We start from the raw sequence: 15,480 nt of genomic DNA, 5'->3' as shown, positions 1-15,480 counted from the left end.
GTGACACGTCATTAAGCAGTATGGGCAGAAGAAAATTTTTAATTTTCCTGTGCAAATTTGACGCTTATTCTTACTGCTGACACGCGCGTGGCAGCAGACTCGGCCAATCTTAAGAACAGATGAAGACGAGAAAAATGCAATTTTATGATTAGTGGAAATGAATGTACAGGTAATTTAGAACCTTTTTCTTTAGAAAGCATTTAGCGATATTATTTTAATGCTAACGGAACCTAACCTAACTACGAGAGCATTTAGGTTTATTGGCGGCGCCACCCCCCCCCCCGGTTGTGTCCCTAAATAATTTTGTTCGTCATTTGGTTGCCCTAAGCTTTTCATTGGAGTGTGATGGGATGGCTATTCAAATGTTATTTTCAACGAAGGTAAGAATTTCTCGTGTAAATTGATAATTAAAATAGGTTTAGTAAAGTTTTAAGATTATGTAGCAAGTCTTAAGCCCCTATCAAACGGAACTGGATTTCTAGTTGGAATGCCCTAGTTGGCGATGAACTGACTTTCTGGGTAGGAATCATGACCGCCTGGCTGACTGCTTGACTGGTTTTGAGGAATAGGACATGTTCTAATTGCTACTAACTTTTTCGACTAGATTCTGTGGAACAGCCAATCAGAGCAAAGTTTGGCCATGTGAAGATAATCTGTGAGTTTGTAAAGTAGCCTTTTTTTTTGTCTGTGGCTTCCGAGTGCATACAACACGAAGGCATGTTTACAATTGAAAAAGCTAAAATATTCTTCCATACGTGTATAGTAAACGTTGTAAAGTATGTATTTTATCAGCGCCGTTCTTCTTTACCTGAAACCATTTAATGCGATGCGATATTTTTCTCGGTTGGATAGTTATCGTATTTTAAAAGTGTGAAGTGATACCTTGTTTACATCTCGCGCGGCCGCAATTATGGGAACGAAAGACTATCGACAAGTACGGTGTAACAAGTACCGTGTGAGGCAAAAACTAGCAAATGGGTAGCCAGTCCAGCGTCAATTAGAACATTCCAAATAGAAATCCAGTTCCATAGGGGCTTAAGTTTCCCAAAATTACATTCTTCTGAAACTAAGAATTAATACATGAAAGAGCAACGGCAGGGTAGCTCAAACGGGCAAAATATAGCATGTTTATGAACAAAGAGCACTAAACTAGACGTCATTTGGGTCATCCCTAGCTGCCACGGGGTCAATAATACAAAAAGTAAGATTTTTACACTACGCAATATGTTTTTTTTTCTGGTTGCGCGTATGTGTAATTCAACGGCGGGAGTTGGAATCGGAGAAAGCACGAGAAACTCCCCAAAATTATAAAAAAATATACATTTATTAATTGCGTAAGCACATGATATTTATTATTATACACTATGACACTAATGCCCTATCTGATAACTTAATACTAACGTATTTTTTCATTGTATTTAGCAAGCAGACATTTTCCCTTGTATTTTCGTCTTTTTTTTGGAAACAATAATTTTAAAATTACAATTCCGTAAATATGAAAGCCCTAGAGTACAGCGCCTTGAATAACGTGAATAACGTAGTGTGGAAAACGAACCAAGAAACTGGTTCCCCAGACGGATGAGAAACATAGATGGCAGTGCGATCAATGTCGGTGCTAATTTTCTTATGAAAGTAATGCGGCTTTGTTAGTTTTTGGAATATATGATGTAGATTTGTTTGTCTTGAAAGGCGGTACGTGAATTGATGGAAACAGTTATATTTGTGGAGTGATTTGCAGGCACGAAATGGCATTAATTTGGAAAGAAAAGTAAAATAAAATGAATAAATAAATAGCATGCGTGCGTAACACAAGAAGAAACATCGCAATGTGATTCCGGACGTCAGGCCTTGGACTGTGTATTAGAGTTTATTTTTCTATGTTATTAGAATTATTAGAATATAAAATAGTATCGTGAGATATATTTCATACCGAGGCGACAAACCACAAGTGTCACTTGAAAGCGAGCAGTTGGAAATCAATGCAGCCTTTCGAACCGTAGGGGGACAAGCTCTGACTGTACCGTTTCCTCAAGGAGATTTTACACCAAAGCGACACGCTACAAACGATAATAGGATTTCACACCAAAGCGACACGGGTCATTCGGTCCAAGGCAACTTTCATGTTGCTTGGAAAGAGCCAATCAAGAGCAACATTTCACATCTTAGCGGCATGACGGGAAGCACAGGCCAGCGTTTGGTTGGTGAAATCCTCAAGCAATAAGTGTCGCGTGCCGCTTGTCGCTTTGGTGCGCAATCTCACTAAACAAGACACTCATTGCATCGCGTATGCGCGAACAACAAACCACGGCAACATGTTGCAAGCTATTGAGGAAATGGCCCAGTTTGAGCGACGCAGAAGCGACAAAGCGATACGTGTGGCTTATCGTGTCGCCTAGATATGTTGTTGTAATGTGCGGTTTATGGTGTCGCCTATCTGTTGTTCGCAAGCAACGCTTGCTGATAGACTGAAGGCACCATGTCGCTTGTCACTTAGTTGGGAACTCCCCCTGTAGCGCGTCGCTTCGGTCTCAGCACCCTTCCTTTAAGGAGCTTTCCGACCGAAGTAACAAGTAGCACGTGAATACGCCATATGAACGTGTCGTTTGCTGTTTGGACCCTCATGTGCAATGAATGCTATTTTACAGTCTGGAAGTGTGTGTCACTAGTGTGACAGTGTGAACATCCCGTGTCGCTTGTCCCATTGGTTTGAAAGTTGCATTACACTCATGTCGATGGCACTAAGAAAGTTTTGTGGGGTTCCCCTTGTCATTTCATGCAATCATCATTGTCATCATCGCCGCGATTAGTTTAAAGCGGAAGAAAAGAGACAGTAAATATCCAAAATACAAATGCTTCAGTGTGTATATCTTTAAAAGAAATGATGATGATAATAATAATAATGAACCTAATTCATACACAAAAATTTAGTTGCCAAGATCATTCCACGCGTATTTTTTCTCCCGTATTATTAACGAAAGTATGACGATAACAGGACGTGGTCGACTGTCTAGAATGTTCATTAATATCTTCGCGACCACTGTACCAAATATCATAGCAATTATCACATTCATAGAAATGCTTCATGTAAAAGAATCAGACGTTGCAGCGAAAACTCCATTTACTTCCATTTTAAGCAGACGAATACCAAGCACCGGGTCCAACACCAGCGCCTCTAGCGGATCATTTTCGAGTGGAACCAGCCAGAGAGCGCAGAACCGTGCCGTTTTCCACACTACATTATTCAAGGCGCTGTACCTAGAGGTTGCGAAAAATGGAACAGAAGATAAAACATTTTTGTAATAATTATTATTCTCGATAAGTGTGTGTATATATAAAACAGAGGACCATATTTACTAGCCATGCGGAAAGTATGATGTCACGTAAAAAAAAGAATCTGTTATTAAAAAAAAAACTATAAAAATAAAAGTACAGTCGCGCGGAATTATTATGTATCATTCCTTACCGGATTCAGAACAATAAAGCACTTAAATTGTGAATATTGCAAGTGACATAAACAAGTGCTTTGCAAATTTTAAGGCTTTTTTGAGTTCCGATATCTTTTCTGTTGTTGACGATCGACTTTTCAAAAATCTTAATTTTACAGCACTGATTATTCAACTATCATGTTCAGATACAATTTCTGAGGTTAAGATGAAATTAAACTTGAAATTTAATGTAATAGCAGCACCTTCAGCATCAAATTCCGCATATATTTAAATGGGAGAACAATTGCCCATCAAACGCGTGGGAACACCACAGGGGTGCTGCCACCTACAATAGTTTGCTTTGACCAGGCCCATAAGGAAGTCTGCAAATACTGACATGTTTAAATCTAAGGTAGGCCAAGCATTGAAATACCTATCAGCTATCACTCAACCTAACCTTAAGGAATTACTTCGCAGACCCAAAAGGAAGAACCGTTATTGTCTTACATTATATACCTACTATCTGCATACCTCCATACACACTGGCTATCAAGATTTAATTCATTACATACCTACATTTGCCTGAAGTGACGTGGGAAAATTTCAGGGATTACTGTTATTACTAGGGTTGTGCGGGACATAATTTTTTGGGTCGGGACGAGAAATTTTTAAAATCTCGACATTCGGGACGGAAAAAAAATTGCAATTTCCCGACAATGTTGGGAAATTTTCGGGACAATGTTCGACGACAGTGTTCGAAATTTCCCGACGCTCTAGAAATCTCGAATTCTACACGTCATTTTCACTTTAAGTGATTGTTTTTGAATTTCTGGAATAAAAACTAGCACATTCATATAAGTTCCAGAAACTTACAATGCAGAAAACGCCGGGAATTAACGCCTTTTTAAAACGACCATTCGGTATGTTTCGACTGCTCGGGATCCCGAAAAGTCGGGAAGTCATTTCCCGAAGTCGGGATCAGAACGGGAAATGTTTTTCTCGATCCCGGTCCCGACTTTTCGGGATCCCGCACACCCCTAGTTATTACTGTAATATTAATGTGGCAAGCTGGCCCAGTTCAACCCGGCATAACAACAGTGGATGTTGAGCAAACATAGGGCTTTACTTTCCCTAACCAGCAATATTCCAGAACAGACGAACTCGTACTAGCTCGGAAAACCTCATGTACTATCACACCTAGTATAGGGCCACCAACGCATAGGCAGGCCCATTGTCCTAGGTGGATCTTCCACGAGGTCGCCCACCAAACGGTAGGGAAAAACCTTATCGGGAAAGATCCTACAGTTTTTCTTGCCATCCGAATAACAAGAATCCATGAGAGATAGGGTGGAAATGTCTTTCAATTATATACAGGGTTACCTCAAACTCGACGTATTCCTTTGAAGGCATGATAGTACAGCGAATGGACTATTCCACTCTAACCTAAAATTTGATTTTAACTGTATCACTGCATGCCATTCATTTTATATTAACGTTGTGCAAAATAGTTTGTGTTAATTCGAAATAGTTTGCGAGAAATTGGCCTTAGAAGTTGTGCCAAATTGATGCTATACGTCACCAAAACCGAACGGCTTCTGATTGGATATTCCAGTTATGATGTTCTCGTTCGGCAGTGAACTCGGTCGTCTGCTTAGCGCTCTAGAAATCCAGGTACAATGGCGTTCGTTGCTCCTCGTGTTTGTAACGCTGAATATTGAAGAGGATTCTGTGCGATTTTCAAAATTAAAGTTTCGATTATGACATGTGAGAGATGTACGAAAGCCAATTCCGGCAATCTAACATGTGCAGATGCATTCACGGTAGTTCTATATTTTGCACAACTGATATTGGATGGAGCAGAGATACGAGGAGGGAAAGCAGCGAGTTAATACTTTCATCGACAGCTTATTCAAGATCATTTAATATTATTCTGTTGAAAGATTTTTCTCAGTATCAATCATTCCTAATTTTCAGTTATTATTAATAGTGCTGGTATTACTGCAGTGCAATAACTTTACCTGGAGAAAAATGTGAGTGTCTTTTTGCACGACGGTATAAACCAGCGTTCTTTTATCTTGCGTAGCTGAAAATAGATGTATGTAATGCAAATGAGCGTCGGGAAGGGCGAGGGTTCGAACCGGTCCATTGACCAGTTTCTAGAAGTTGGCATCGTTCATTTCAAGTTACAGAAAACAGAAAGTATATTATTTTTATTGTAAATAATAATAAGAGAAATAAATTTCAGTTAGATATTATTCCAACCATGGGCGTTGCCAGAATTTTTTGCTGGGTCTCGGGAAATGATAAAACTTTAATAGTAAAAATAATAACAATAATAGAAATCGATAATAATAAAATTGTTATTTTACAATGATAAATATTTACTAATAAAAATAAACAGATGAGTGAATATCTAGTGAAAAGTTATTTCATACATTTTTTGTTCACATTTTACTCAGTGTACTAAAATCCACAGTTATTGTATTTGTTATTAACTTTTGCATACATCATTGGCGAAAAGGCTGTAAAAGGTAGGGGAAAATTTTACTCATAAGGTTTATGTTGTGACCTCTCCCATAAAACTATATTTTTTGGAATATTGAAAACTGTGGAACCATTTATTTCTTGGATTAAATGGTAGAACATGGAGATACAACTTGGTTCCTATATTATCCTTTATTTTTTTTTTGATCTAACACATTTTCTACTGTCGCTATATTCTGTTCAAATACTAACTAAATGATCTTTATTTCTCCTATTAACAATAAAAATAACAAGCTTTCTTATATTTTTTTTACTGAAATGAACGATGCCAATTTCCAAGGGGGTTCCGACTCCCTTCCTTTCGACGGGTATGATTCCAACAGAATAATCAAAGTAAAAAAATGCGCCTACTTTCTGCCTCGAACATTAAACGGGAAGAATTACGAAGAATTTTTTAAGAAATGAGCTGATGACATTGCTTGAGGATGTCCCTCTCGCAACAAGACGACAAATGATATTCCAGAGCGACGGCTGTCCAGCGCACTATCGAGTCGCCGTATGGCAGTGGCTGGACGCAACTTTTCCAAGGAGTTGGATCGGTAGGGTAGGGCCAATCCCGTGGCCTGCAACTGGAAGGTGTCCCGACTTGATTCCTGTCGATTTTGATGTGGGTGGGCACATGAAGTCTACGCAACACCAGTACTTTCCGTGGAACCAAGAATCGTCGATGCGACTGAAGAAATGCGACGCTGTTTCACTTCAAGAGTAACTAAAACAGAAGTAAGGAAGCGGGATCGGGTGTGTACTCGACATAGAGGATTGTGAACTAAATCCATTATTACATGCAAGCTTTCTTAAATCTAATTGTTCTTTCAATTTCCACTTCATAATCGCGCTATACCTGTCCCGTTGTTATTGAACTTCTTTCCAGAATTTTTTATTTTTTCTGCACATTATAACACGTTGTCGGACAGCTGATAAAACAAGGAAATATTTTCTAGTAGTTTGTACGCTTAGTGTCTTATTGATATTTTGAGATATTCGCTGTTTTTTGGTAAGCAACTTCATTGAAAATTTAAACATCGAATAAGTTTTGACCTGCTCTTTGAAAATGTTCGGCGCTTTTGCAACAAAATCGAAAATGTGGAATATCTCAAAAATGGACCCCCTTGGTATATGGCACTTTAGGGTTAAATTTGTTGCAAATTCGCTGTACTAGCATGCCTCCAAAGGAATAACTCGAGTTTGAGGTAACCCAGAGACCATAACTAACGAATGAAGCATGTGAGAAGAAATTTGACAGAGAACGAAGAGGGATAGTTTTCAATTACGTAGAAAATAATGCACACCCTCATAGGCGTAACCACGTATTTTGTCTGGGGAGCAAGAACTTTGATAAACGTGCTAATAATAGTAACGGTATTATTATTATACGTACACAACTTTTATATATATTATTTAAATATGTTACATAATCAATTCATCCGCCCCATAACAAACCAACAACAAAATTGATATAATTTTACAAAATGTATTTTTATTTGTATAAAATTAGAAATCGAGAGGGGCAATTGCCCCTCTGTGCCCCCTGCATGTACGTTTGGCCGTCTGTAAGAAATAATGCAAGAAATACGTGAAAACTAATATTATCTTGAGTATCCTTTTGTCCTACTGCTCTTAGATTATGCTAGTGTTTCTTTCTTTAGTTCAATGTTCGCCTCCCTTCCCCCCTAGAATTTATTTCAGTCCAAGGGTGGGGGCACTGCCCCCTGTATTTTTGCCACTGCACCTTCTTCCCCCGTAGTTGCTTTGAACTTTCATCGGCTTGAAAAAACTTAATTTTCTTCAAGAGCATAATATCGTTTAATAACGGCGATAAGATTCCTCTACCCTAAATTTCTAGATGAAAGTAAAGAGTGTCTCAGAAATATTTTCATTTTTGAATCCGCCCTCTGGGGCAATTCGCACATTACGGAGAAATGAGATAGATCACAAGGAGCGCTTTACGGGGCAGTAACGTGCTTTTTGTGTTCGTGCGTGTTATAAAGATAATGGTTCTTATGTTGTTGTGCATCGTTTGTACCGGCATCATTATTACCTGACAGGAATGAGAGTTGTACCGGCATCATTATTACCTGACAGGAATGAGAGACGTCCCAAGCGCAAATTTAATTAAATATTGGGTAAGAAAGTTTGAAAACACTGGGAGCACTATGACGAGTGAACCGCCGGGACGTCCAAGGTCATCAAGGTCGAACAGAAACGTTGAGCCTGTGCGCCAGTCTGTTTAAGTGAGGATCGCCGCCAATCGTTAGGACTGCTTGCAGCTTCTTTACAATTCCAGAAATCGACAGTTCATCGCATTATTCACAAGGATATGCATTTCCACCCATACAAAATTGTTATTACACAAGAATTAAAACGTCACTAATGAATCATTGAATGCTTTTCATCAAGGATCATCAGTCGCAGAGGGGACGACATTAACTGGCCACCGAGAAGTCCCGATTTGACACCACTAGATTTTTTTCTTATGCGATTACCTTAAGAGTAAGGTATACACCCCAATGCCACAAAATTTGAGAGAATTTAATTAAGGATTACAGATGAAATCAATGGTATTCCTCGTGCAATGCTTCGGCGAGTGATCGAAAAGTTTAGTTCAAGAATAATTGAATGCGAAAACATGAATGGTCACCATTTGTCCAATACTCTTTTCCACAAATAAAAATTTAATGTTTAAGCTTTGTTTTGGTAATAAATTTATCTTTATACAAAAAAATTAAGTATTTATTTTAATGGTTTTAAGAATTAAATTACTTCTGAGACACCCCTTATAATAATATAGGGGCATGGACGTCTGGAGGGGGGGACAAGGATGGCCACATCTCCCCTGTAGAAAACGACTGTCAACCTAAAAGTGTATATTTCACACATATAATTTAATTTCAGTCAGTAATTTACATTAATTATTATAATGGGGATGCAGGAATGAGATAATTTCGAATTCAAGTGGTGTTTTTTGAGGGGGCAACACTATTATCGTGGTAATATGCTCCAAGGAAAAATACCTTGCTTGTCCCTCCGCGAGAAAAATCTGCAGACGTTCATGATTAGAGGGGGGATTTGTCTTACCTTGCCCCCCCCTACCGTGAGCACGCCTATGCCTGATGATAGCGGAGCAGCTGCCTTAACCACCAGACAAACTACCACTTGCTTTTGAACCAACTATTTCTGCTATATTAGCTTCAGCATAATCTGTTAATTGAAAGAATACAACTTGTGATTGATCACATTTCTCTGAAAAAGTTCTCGCCAAGTGGAGGATTCGAGAGAAAGTGGTAAAGAGAGGATCTTAGCATGCCCGACCAATAGCAGAGCCTGCTGAAAACATTTCGTCCAGTCTCAATCACACCCGAACGAAATCCCTATTTAGTGACGTCATTGTTGAACATGCAGAGAATTGGATGAACTGTGTTCGAAATGTTGTGCACCCTCTTATATTTCTGTGGTAACTATTTTTTTCATTTTTAATTCATATTAAAGAGGAACGTACATGTAATAATAGTATCACATAATATAATTATTAATAATAATAATATCATTTCTGGAAGGGATGAAGATTTAAGTCCATTACAAACACTGGCTTACACATGATTTGGTTCGGAGGTTAGAAATGTATAGCCGAATATTACATAGCTGTGTTCTAGGTGGGTGATGGGATACACTATAACGTATTTCATAATTCCCATTTTTTTATCTTCGCTTTAAAAGTTGTTCAAGAACAAAAATGATAATCAGCGGTCATTGTAAGGGGAAGGGGGGGTTGCACTCATCATTTGGACTTTTCCAGAGTTCTTTGCTGCAATCATGAAAATTTAGATTGTCTCAAAATTTCGAGGGCCTCCCCGATGGCGTACCGGTAAAGCCGCCAAAGTCATAATCAAAGGGTCCAGGATTCGATACATTGCACAGTGTTTCGGATCACACTTTAAACTGGGTCCAGTTAGCTTAGCCTGCCTATCTGTGCATAAAGTGGACTTAAAACAAGAAATAAATTCAAATTATCGAGTGGGGTCGTAGTCCCATCAGCTCCCCCTGCGATTACAAGAGACAGTGGGATCTAGTGAGAGAATCTTAGATATCCCCCCCCCCATTAATACACACTCTATTTGCATATATGGGAGGGGTCGTAGGCAGTGACGGCGCCAGCCTGAAATAAGTGGGGGGGGCTAATAATTTCTGAGCCAAATTCTCGGGGGGCTAACTAATACCGGCTAAAAAGTATGTCCCAGTGACATATTTTACAGTCAGTTCCAAAGAAAATCACTGCATTTTGTTCCGTCATATACAAAAGTACATACTTTTAGGCACGAATCTTTCATGTCAAATAAAATGCAATAATTATACCGTTTTCTCTTCCTAAGCCATTATTGAGTGGAATAATATCACAGACTTACTCTTCATACGGGTAGTACAAAATACACCATAAAAACTAAAAATATCAACTCGCTGGATATACGTATGAATACTACATTAAGGCTAACACTATTTCTAGGTAAAGAGGTTGATTACTTTTTGCCAAAATGAGAAAATGAACCACAGGAAAAAAACAACCTATAAGGTACGTCTGCTTTCATGAGCAGCTACAACCGTGTTTAAATCCAAAGACTTTGCAAGCTCTTTCTCAAAGGACAGAATAGATGGAGCACTCAACCTCTCGTTACCAATTCGATTACGAACGTAAAACTTAAAGCTTATAAAGTTCGTAAAAGGCAATCTTGAATGTTTCAAGCATTGCAAGGAGGTGCTGAAGAGTCTTTATTTTTAGTTCCTTTCTGCCTCATAGTGTAGCTTTGTAAGATAGTAGCTTTTTGTGCTTCAGAAAAGCGGCGCTAACTTAACAAAGTAGGCTTCAAATAAACAATACCACCCTTGAATAGAAAATGTGTGATAAAATATTGATACTATTCTCTTTGCCATGATGAAATATCTTAAGTTTCCTTGTTCAACGACTGGAATTCAAAACTTGGGCTAAGATAGGGGAGGATGCGAGAAATATCATCCACTTAGGAGGTGCAACTCTCAACAAACATATTTTCACTACAAATTCACCTACACTACGAGACAAATACATTACCAAAAAAGTAAAGAATATAGATGCAACTCTTGCAGTGGACATTTTGATTAGTGAAAATAACTGCTGAAGATTATAATTTTCTTTCAGAATATATTAGCCCTATGCATAAATACGGATCAGATTTGGATCATTAATTTTAGATGTGCTACAAAGATTGATTCTCCTGCACGGAAACCACTGTGACGGTATTGCAGAAATTATTTTCTAATCCCACAAATCATAATTAATTAGCATGTAGGACTAGGACTGCGAGAAATAAAATTGCCCAATCATTCTGATTTTCGCACCGTATTTCAATCATTAGTTTATACGAATTTATATTAAGGCCCATTATACGCACACAGGCTCATCGGAACAAGAGCTAGAGTTTCTAGTGAATCCGAACCACTTAATGAAATGTTACCTTTACCGGGGATCGTACCCGGGACCTCTTGATATCAGGGCAGCAGTTTCATCGCTAGTTTATCGGTATCGGGGCTAGAATGTAAGAATTAGGTAGTTTGTGTACTCTTTGATTCATTAACATGTAATTTCTACCTCTCGAATATTTACAATGATAAGGATAGATATAACGATGAAACCAATGAGAGAACATCGCTAACTCTCATGCAATTGTCGGTACTTGAATGAGGAACTAACAAACAGAAAAGAAATATAACACTTCTGTAGATTTTGAACGTCGTCCGACTTATTCGTATAAAATGTATTTGTCAGGAGCCGTTACATCTATTTTGAAATATAGTGATAAGATTTCTAGAGGCTAGTAATAATTATACATATTTATCTGCATATGCCAACAATCAAAGAACAATCTCACAGCCACTGAATATGTCCACCTACCAGACAGGCAGCAGATTTCAGACTCATGATTGGCCAGTTACTTAGTATCAAATGATCAGGGCCACTGTTATCCAGGCATATCTTCAGCTGTCCCCTTTGGATTTTAGAACCCATCGTAATAAAATAACCTTGTGATCTAACCGAACTAGGAAATGTACTTGAACATTGTACTTGCCCAAATGGAAGTTTTATAATGAAAAATGTAAACTTCTACTTTTTAAGTTTTCGATCGAAATGTATCTAGCGCACTACAAAAATCTAGGGAGCCTAATGGAGTCGCTGAGACCTGTTTTGGGGGCTTCAGCCCCCCCCCCCCCGTAGCGCCGTCCCTGGTCGTAGGACTCCAAAAGACCCAGAGTACAGAGCTGTGCACGTGCGAATAGGCAGAAGCCGCTACTGGCATTTACCAAACTAGGCCTATATTATATTTTTTCTAAATTTCCGGAGCGCCCACCGACAGGAGACAAATGTAATACAAGATTTTTTTCCCCCCCTTCATCTATTGCTTATAAAAATTAATGTAACAAAATGGACTTTGTACAGTGTATTAAGGGATGTCCAATGTCGCAGCAGAAACTGAGTTCCGGCACCAAACTGATTTGCCGGAATAGAGTTCCGTTGCGTTCCGACCCACTTTAAGCCCTGAAGGGGATCGCACTTGCACAAATAATCCAAAATTTTAAAAAGGGGATTTACTCTGTTCACAGGTTAATCAACATTTTGAGGATTACGTGGAAGTTGAGGAAAGAGCCACTGAAAACGAAAACTTTTTTTTTTTTTTTAAAGTCTGAGCCAAAAGAGGAGGGGGTATACACCCACGACCTTACCCATTGGCACACTATTTCTGTGAATGAAAATAGAGCATAATACGCATCTCGTTTCTTGACCACTGCTATTCTTTCATTGTTTCGCCACAGGTGGCGTTCGAGACGCAATCGGCAAATTTTAAATGGAAAGCATCCCATTCTGAACTTCCGTCTTAAAGATAATCGTGCAAGAGCAAACTTCTTCCAGAACGTCTAACGTACGTTCGGTCTCATTTTCTGTGATGCAGGAGAAGATGCAAACTTTATACTTGGAGAAGAAAAAAGATTTTCATGCAGAGAAACTGTATTTCACGTGGGAGTCGGCGTGAATAACGCTGTGAGCTATTTTTAGTAGTGCTGCTCGGCTGGCTGCCTGCGTCGTCGACCGCCATGTGTTGATAAGACCCCGGGAAGGAATAATCTGACCCCTGCTTGTCTCTCAGGTGAGTCCTGCAGTTTGCCATGTTACAGGTGCACAAACGACACCCCAACTGGTCAGCAAGTTGCTATTGTGCCGCGTGTGGTGTTGGATTACACGAAACTCCGATGCTGGATGGGCAAATTAGGCGTAGCCACACTGCGACACAATTAAAGCTACTTCTCGTGATGATGCAGATTGTGTTGGCGTTCGTGTCGCAGTATTGAATGCCTTGTCAGAAATGTTATCGTCGTGCCATTGTTGATTAAATAATGTAGAAGCGCTCTGGAAGTGTTGGGAAGAGGGGCTGTGATCGGTGGTGTGCATTTCTCATGCAATCATGGTAATGTTTTGGTGCTTCACTTTTTTTTCTTCTTGTGTGAATATTGTGACGCAGCACGCTTCAAGTTTCCAAGTGTGAAGAATCTGTGAAAGTGATCGAATTTAAGTGTTCGAAAAACTGAACAACTACGTTTTGTCTGAACGAATGGTAATTTTTATATCACTTTAATTTGGTTCCTAACACAATTTTGTGATAAGGAAACTTTGGCCCAAAACGATTTGGCGATCATTGTAAGCCTCATGAAAGTACATTTAACGTCGTCACAAATATGGATGTGGAGTAGGGATTCGAATATTTTGTGAGGACAGTTGAATTTATTACAAGCCTACTCTTAAATTTAACAGAAATGTACATGTTGTGCGTTTCTCGTGTGTTGAAAGGGGCGGGTTAGTCAAAGAGGCATCCGCCCCCTGAACCCTCTAGTGTTGCCAGTGATACTATTGCAAAGATAACATTTTTAAGACCAACCAAGAGGTTAATCACTTTCATAGTTCTATGATCGCAGTTATACTATCATTGTGATGCCATTCAAGCATCGAATAAATCGAAGGAAAGTGATTACATTCACGGGCAAGGATGCCCATCCCCCGTACTCCCAGACCATGTCAATCCCCATAAAGTATTTATTTACAACAGCGTGAATACTAGTATTCTCATACTGAAAGTATATTTTTAGCTTTACTGAACACTCTACTTGATCTACACCGCTAAATTATTTCATTTCTCCATCTAATGGATTAAATATGGTGCACCTAGTACCAAAAGTGACTTGGAACCAGCTAAAGGAAATGAATTACTAAGGAAATAAATATGACCAGACTCCCCTCTCCTCCGCCTCATAGCGCATGGTGCCAAGATGTAAACTTTTAAATATATATATATTTTATATTATTTTAAGAAAAAAAACATCTCCATAAACTTTCTGATGGTGCGGTCCGCGCCATTACCCCCCCCCCCTTTCCCTGTGGGCACCCCCGTTCCTGGACACATTGATCACACGTCAACCTCTGTAGAATTATTCCTACACGATTATTGTTATTCAGATCGTGTCGTGAATTATACTGCTCAAGTAACTCGAGCCTTATCCCTCACAAGTCGAGTTTTAACGCTTCCCCTCCTCTCTCACGTCTTCCGTCAGTAATTTTTCATAAGTCAGTCGGTGCCTTTGACGACACCTTCCTTTGAAGACTTCGGAGATAAAAAAATGCACCTCTTGCTGTTGCACTTCCACACAAACATGCTTACGGACAGTGTCCATTGACTCCTACACCTAAAATAGCAGTTGTTTCGTCCAGACGTCATTCTTTGGCATCGCACGAAGTAAGGTTTTTCCTTTTGCTGTCAGTGTGCCATCACTATAATATAGTCACTATAGTGGGAATTGGGAAGTGACAAAACTGCGAAGCTACACCCCCCCCCCCAAAAAAAAATCGCGGGATAGGCAAAAGGATGACACCAAAAGAGAAGACACTCTTTCGAAAACCATACGCAAATCTACCTGTCAATGTCAGAATGTTCAGTGTCAGAAATATGTTCATGAAAGCAAGCAAGAGATAATGAAATTTATTTATATTTATCTTCGTGATAATAAGTTGGGTTGTCAGTTTCATCATAGTGATATGCGTTGTCAGCTATTGCAGTGATGACATTTGAAAGCACAAAACAGTAGGTAGAATAGGCCGAAAAACGATTTAAAGATAGGGAACATCACATTCATTATCTAGCTTACACGTAAATAAGATCGGCAAAATCTGTAGAAAAACAACTGTGGCAAGGAAATTAATGTCAAAAAAGATAAAGAATTGAATATTTATTCATATTATTATTCCTAATAATTTGCATAAATATTCTTTGGTAAGCTACTGTTATTCAAACCGTATGATCCCAATCCGATACTCGCTTTCCAGTAAGTGTGGCAGAAATAAATAACTCTCGATTACAGAACAAATGCTAAACAAGCATATGAATTTTAGTACTTGGTATGCTCATCGGGAGGAGGGGGTCCGGAATCCTCTAAATATGCC

At 39.0% G+C, this 15,480-nt stretch overlaps 1 protein-coding gene across 3 annotated transcripts in view; it reads left to right on the top strand.

The window, feature by feature from the left end:
* Nucleotides 1-12,847: 12,847 nt before the first annotated feature.
* The window catches only part of LOC145990403 (uncharacterized), a 64,414-nt gene continuing 61,781 nt past the window's right edge, over nucleotides 12,848-15,480 (top strand). The window contains exon 1 of one of the 3 annotated variants that reach the window (XM_083126101.1): nucleotides 12,848-13,138. The gene's annotated coding sequence lies outside the window, so the exon portion shown is untranslated. Of the gene's footprint in view, nucleotides 13,139-13,161; nucleotides 13,457-13,552; nucleotides 13,604-15,480 lie in introns of those variants that run through there. The other 2 variants (XM_083126104.1, XM_083126106.1) reach the window with 2 other exon arrangements.

Source organism: Lepisma saccharinum, chromosome 1 (assembly GCF_977018435.1).
Source record: "Lepisma saccharinum chromosome 1, izLepSacc3.1, whole genome shotgun sequence".
NCBI lineage: Eukaryota > Metazoa > Arthropoda > Insecta > Zygentoma > Lepismatidae > Lepisma > Lepisma saccharinum.
The sequence above is the reverse complement of the archived record's forward strand: the minus strand, read 5'-3'. Positions and strand labels throughout refer to the sequence as shown.